We start from the raw sequence: 6,831 nt of genomic DNA on the forward strand, positions 1-6,831 counted from the left end.
CAAAATGATAACTCAAATGGATCAATTCTTCTACATGCATTAAACTGCAGCACCACACCAGGACTTCAGAATTATTATACAAACCAGCCGCTCCTCGGAAGTACTATACAAGGTCACTATGGGTTGGAACTTCACAGCTTTTAACAACAACAACAGGAACTGATACACCTCTTCTTATGAAGAGATTTAATTACTCTTTCTGCAAAGGAGCTTTACTTGTGACTACTGTTAAACAGTTTCTTCCATGAAATTAATGAACGCTATGGGCATATGCTTGCTTAGTTGATAAGAAACATTAAGAATAGGCGGAAATTAAAAGAAAGGTTAGAGTATGTGGCAAATTTAATTCCTGAATCTAAATAAAAGTTTTCTAGTAGAATAACAAGGTATCAAATGAATACATAACCAATTAATCACTCAGGAGAAGGGGTAGTTCTTCTTTCTAAAGAATTCCAAGTAATATACATAGATACACACCAATCCATGAGAGCAAGTTTAACTGCCTTCCCAGTAGTAGTATAAACTAAATTTAAGTGACTTGCTTCCAAATAACAGAGTATGAAACGGGGGAAATAGTTAGTGGACTGCAGAGAAATATGTCAAACCAAGAGATTACGGGTAATACCACAAATGATAAGTCATGTTGATATCATGCCCTCCCTCCCCCCGATATTAAGTGATAGTATTTTCCCCTCAAACTCATACTCCTATTTTTATCATGAGAGAAAAAAATTCAGACAAACCCAGATTGAAGTGTCATTCTACAAAATAACCTGACCAGTACTCCTCAAAACTGTCATGGCCATCAAAACCAGGGAAAGGCTGAATAACTGTCAAAAAACAAAGGAGACAGAAAACATGACAATTAAATGCAATAGAGTGTGCTAGATTGGATTCTAGAAGAATAATAAAAAAAATGCCAATAATAATGGAAAAAGTGGTGAACTCTGTATGAAGTTTGGGGTTTCGTTAATATTAATATACTAAAGGGGGTTTCTTCATTTTGAAAATACACTACAGTAATCTAAGATGGTAACATTAAAGGTGGCTGAAACTTAGTGAGTTTCATAAGAAACTTTATGTACCATCGTTAGTAACTTTTCTGTAAATCAGTAATTATTTCAAGATAAAAATTTCATTTCAAAAAGTAAAAGCTTTCTAGTAAAGTTGTTACCCCTCAGAAGTGACCTAATGTCAAAGGTATTGTTCCATTACTACCACAGACTGCAAAAATTGATCAGGAAAGACGGCTGGCGAAGATAAGAATTCTCATTATGAGTGATTTTAGAAATAAAAATGTTATAAAATATCCATAGCAGATAGGTACATAGACCTAAGCATATGTTTTAGCTTTGTTATTAAAAAATAAAATAAATTGAAAAATTGGGATATTAAAAGAGGAGCAAAGAATTCAGGTAACCGAAGTCAGTTTCTTATTCTGTGACAATTTGGTAAGACCATTAATTAAATTTTCTTCTCATATGGAGCATTACAAAAATAATTCATGGACTTTCAGAAATTTCCAAACTTATCAAAGAATTCAAAGTTAATGTGCTGGACTGCAAGGTTGGTTTGAACAGTAAGGTCAGTGGTTCAAGCTCACTAGCTGCTCCTCAGAAACTCTATCTAGGGTTGCTATGAGTCAGAACCGACTCCACAGCAGTTACCAACAACAACAAATACAGACAAAGGTAAATTATGGTTGGTGTTAGGCTCTGCCTGGGCCTGCCTCCTCCTCGCAATCCCTGCTATGTTTGAGCCCATTGTCGCAGCCACTGTATTAATCATTGAGGTTCTTCTTCTTCTTTGCTTGCCCTCTACTTTACCAAATATGCCGTCCTTCTCCAGACACTGGCCCCTCCTGTCAACATGTTCAAAGTGCGTGAGACGAAGTCTCGCCATTGCTGCTTCTAAGAAGCACATTTTGGCTTTATCTCTTCCAAGGAAGATTTGTTTTTCTTGAAATCGTGATTCTTCACTAGCATCATAATACAAACACATCAATTCTTCAAGCTTCATTATTCATTGTCCAGCTTTCACATGCATATGGTGGTAGTAGAGTCAGTTCTGACTCATAGTGACCCCGAACAGGGTTTCTGAGGCTGTACATCTTTATGGGAGCAGAAAGCGTCATCTTTCTCCTGACATGCCGACGCAATGGCATATGAGATGATTGTAAAAGCCATGACTTGAGTCAGATGTTCCTTGGTTCTCAAATTAGTACATTATTTCTTTTATATGCTCAAATAATTACTTATAAAAATAATATTGCCTATTTGTGTGGCACTCTAGGATAAGCACTGCACTGCTGACTGAAATATCAGTAGTTCAAACCCACGAGTCACACCTCAGAAAGTCTATACAGGGTCACTATGAGTTGGAACTGACTCAATGGCACGTAGCAACAACATTGCTACAAAAGTAGTCCCAGTGTGGCACTGGAGGATAAATAATAGACTGTCATCGACAAAGCTGGTAGTTCAAACCCACAAACCATTCCTCAGGAACCCAAGGGGTCAATACGAGTCGGAACTGACTCCATAGTACTTACAAATAATTCCTACAAAAATCACTATCAGTAGAATGCCTACTATATGCCAAACACCATGCTAGATGTTTTACAAAATCCTCTTTAGTCTGTAAAAAACTGGAAGGTAGACGTTACTAACCAATTTTAAGGAAGAGCATTTACTGCCCTTGAAGAAAGTACCCAAGGTGACACAACTGGCAAAGGATCCAACTGGGATTCCGACTCAACAAGTAGAAATACATGCACATTATAAAGAAAAGTGTTAGGCAGAAAGAAGAAAAAATTTTTTCTGACACTAGTAGAAACTATGCACTTGTGCAATTATTAAGAATATTGTGAATTCATGTTTGTTAAGTAATGGAAGTGGAAAACTAAGGAATCAGGAGACATAAAAGTCTTCTTAGTCCAATGTATATATTTGTCCCTCCCTGCATTCAGGAACTTAACATGGGGAAGCATAGGAACATGCAGGGTTGGGTGATCCAAGTTCAAGTCTTATCCACCGGCCTTGTTAATTGTATAACCAGGCAGGTCATTTATCTTGAACTGCACTTCATACTTTATAAAACATCAATAATAACATTTGTCCGATCAACACAAAGAGCTGTATGGATGGAATAAAAATATCAAAAGTTTTTATAAACTATAAAGTTCTATTAAAATGTTCTATAACAATTGTCAATAGCCTTTCAAAATTGGAGTCATAAGTAAATGACAAGTACAAGATCCACAAAATATTTAGTTCAAGTGAAGAAATATTCATGCATGTCCAGCCACATGAAGCATATGGAGACACTAATTTACTAATTTGAGGACCAAGGTGCATCTGACCCAAGCCATGGTATTTTCAACCACCTCAGATGCATATGAAAGCTGGACAATGAATAACGAACGAATACTGAAGAACATTAAGCCTACCACAAATTAGTCTTGTACTGGTTACAGTCAAAAGTGTAAGAACTAAAAATGAGAGATTGGGTGCTGTTAAAGATTAAATGTTCCTTTTCCCCAAAAAATATGTGTTGCAAATCCTAACCCCTATATTTGGGGATGTAATACCACTTATGAATATGGTTTTCTTTGTTAGGGAGGCAGGGTGTGTTTTAAATCAACCATTTTTAGATAGAAAAGAGCAAATAAGGCAAAGAGAAACACAAGCACAACGGGGAAAGAGTGATGTTACTTGGAAATCACCAAGGAACCCAGGAAGAGAAGTTGAAAGTCACAAAGAATTTCCTTCTGAGTGGACAAAGAGAACCTCCCCCTATACATGATGCCTTGAATTGGGATTTCTAGTTTCCTGGTGTGGCGCTGTGGGTTAATGCGCCAGACTCCAAAGCCTTTGGAGCTGCAAGATCGGCGGTTCAAGCTCACCAGCTGCTCCTCGGAAACTCTATACAGGGTTGCTATGGGTCAGAACCAACTCAATGGCATTTAACAACAACAAAACTGTAAGAAAGGAGCTCTGGTAGCGTAGTGGTTACAAATTAGGCTGTGAACCTCAAGGTCAGCAGTTCGAAACTACCAGCTGCTCCACGGGAAAAAGATGAGGCTCTCTGCTCCCATAAAGATTTACAGCCTCGGAAACCCTGTTCAGGGTCGCTATGGGTCAGAACCGACTCAACGGCACTTAACAACAACAAGAAGAAAACTGTGAGAAAATCAGTGTGTTCCTTAAAGACAGCCTCTTGTGGTATTTCTGTTATAGTAGGACTAGGAAATCAAAACAAGTGGCTTACTGAAGATGACAAAACATTTACTACACACACTATTTAGTTTTATAAAGAATAAGCTTGATAATCACCATTAAAATATAAGTTAACTTTTATAATGGGGCTTCAAAATGTTCTTAGAAAAATGTAATTTAGCCATAATGGAATTCTTCTACAAACTTTTTGAAACTCCCTTGTACATACTGACATCATGGTTTCAGGATGACCCAAAAGGCAGAGACATAGCTAGTGAATGAAAAAGAAATTACCTACAATTAGTAAAGGAAATCTACTCAGAATGTTATATTTTCTGTGCACGCAAAGCAAAAGAAAGCATATTAACATTCTCTCATGAATTAGGAGAAAGTGGAATTCCTAAATTCTCAAGCTATGATGTAATATTGGTTTTATTGATCCTCTGTACAATTTGTGGGAGTGCCCAATCATTATTTTGACAGTTTTATCATAAGGTAATAGACTTCCTTTTAGATAATTGCAGTTACCACATTCAATTTCAACCTTCCATAGGATTTTTTCCTAGATACAGCTTTACTGTCAGTCCTAGATCACATTACGTTCTTTTTATAGCTATACACACAAAGCATTTTAGGCGTTACACCTAATTATGTCAGCACAAAAACAATTTAAAAGCTCATCATTAAGAAGTAAAGGTTAAGTACTTATAGTTTAAAACTCCTTTTTATTAAGACATATAGTGCTATATGACATAAGTAAATGAATTATACAATGATTTAAAAGTCTGTTTGCGAGTTACAAAAAAAAATGAGACCTCTTTTTGGTTAAAATGGAAAATGTGATGAGTTTGTATCCAGGCAATAACATTTGCTAACTGCAGTGTTGACTTAAAAGCTTTCTGATTCATGAAAACTATTTACTTACTTATAAAGTTTCACAAGACAAAGTTGTGTGACAAAGTATGTTCCTTTCTTTGGAAGGGTGTTAAGCATATGAACATGAGTCCTAAAACTATATGTTGTTGTTGTTTAGCGCCATTGAGTCGGTTCCGACTCAGAGAGACCCTGTATAGAGTTTCCATATAGTCACTACTTTTTGTGTGACCTGGGCTAAATATTTTAACTCTCTAGGATTGGGTTTCCTCGAATATAAATGGGGCAATACTATTATCTGCCTCACAGAGTTAAGGATTAAATAACCAAGTAAGTAACACATTTTGAAAGTACCTGGCATGTTGCTGTTGTGTGCTGTCGAATGGATTCTGACTCCTAGCAATCCTATAGGATTGAGTGGAACAAACCCATCAGGATTCCTGGGCTATAATGTTACAGAGCAAAGTGCCAGGCCGTTCCTCCCACAGTGAGTTTGTAGTCGTGGTTCATACTCCTAAAGAACCCTGGTCATTCAAACTGTCAGTCTTTTGGTAAGCAGCTGAATACTTGCTCATTGCACCATGAGGGCTCTTTATGTGCTATGTGGAGTGCTCACACTTGTTAGACGTCAAGTTGGAGAGCACATGCAGAGGATTCACAGAGGAACCATTACAAAGCACAGTACCACTGACACACAGGAGATCACATGACTTAGACTTGTGTCAATGACAACCGGAAAAGAGTTGTCATATATTGTTACTGCATATTTCAAATTCTTATGCAACTAATAACTAACTAAGGATACAAGCCCAGAATGAAGTGCCAAACTGAAAGATGATCTAAGCCAGTAGATGAGCATAGCAGAAACACAATGGGAGCCAAGAAATGAGTTACTCATAGAACGGGAAAGTATGGGGTATCTTATCCAGAAGAAAAAGTAAATTTGGAGTCAAGAAACACTTTGTAGAAACATATGGCCTGCACAAGAGGCGGCACAAAATAATGAACACTGTTCTGACAACAAAGGCTTCCTTCAGCTCTGATAGGTTTGTATGTATGGTGGGGGAAAGGGAGCAAGAATGAGCAATGATGGGCTATAGATAATTATCAGTAGACAACAGAAGGAAACAATGACACAGAGGCTAGGCTTAGGAGCAATTCAATTTAGTTATTAATTCACCTGAAAATAAATGCTGCTATAGTTCTCAATCAAGTGCATTTCATCACTGAGGGAGTGAGAGGAAATCATTCAATTTAATCTACTTCATATTCCATATCGTAAAAACAAAATTATCAAGTAAACTACTTGGTGTATTTGAACACCCAGTTAAATGTTCTGTTCGCTAGTTCATCTGATTTTAAAAAAAAGCAAATCATCTGATTAAAAAAAAAGCAAATCAAGAAATTTTTGTTAAATTAAAAGGAAGAATCCCTTTTAATTAGGAATCAAATTTAATGAATTCCCATGAGATAAACAAAAAAATATCTAAGGAGCTCTAGTAGTTACAAGCCAGACTGCTAACCTTAAGATCAGCACTTCAAAACTACTAGCTGTTCTGCAGGAGAAAGATGAGGCTTTCTGCTCCCATAAAGACTTTGTTGTTGTTAGCTATCATGGAGTCGGTACCGACTCATAGAGACCCTATGCACAACAGAACAAAACACTGCCCAGTCCTGGGCCAACCTCACAATTGTTGCCACAATTGAGCCCATTGATGATGCCACTTTGCCAATCCATCTT

At 37.0% G+C, this 6,831-nt stretch overlaps 1 protein-coding gene and 1 pseudogene across 1 annotated transcript in view; both read right to left on the reverse strand.

Moving 5' to 3' along the window:
- Positions 1–1,764, reverse strand: part of LOC102826033 — a 7,848-nt pseudogene extending 6,084 nt beyond the window's left edge.
- LOC102835101 (chromosome unknown open reading frame, human C15orf41) overlaps positions 1–6,831 on the reverse strand; it is a 344,430-nt gene that overhangs the window by 184,546 nt on the left and 153,053 nt on the right. The window lies entirely within an intron of this gene.

The sequence above is a fragment of the Chrysochloris asiatica genome, unplaced genomic scaffold (genome assembly GCF_000296735.1).
Source record: "Chrysochloris asiatica unplaced genomic scaffold, ChrAsi1.0 scaffold00004, whole genome shotgun sequence".
Lineage (NCBI taxonomy): Eukaryota > Metazoa > Chordata > Mammalia > Afrosoricida > Chrysochloridae > Chrysochloris > Chrysochloris asiatica.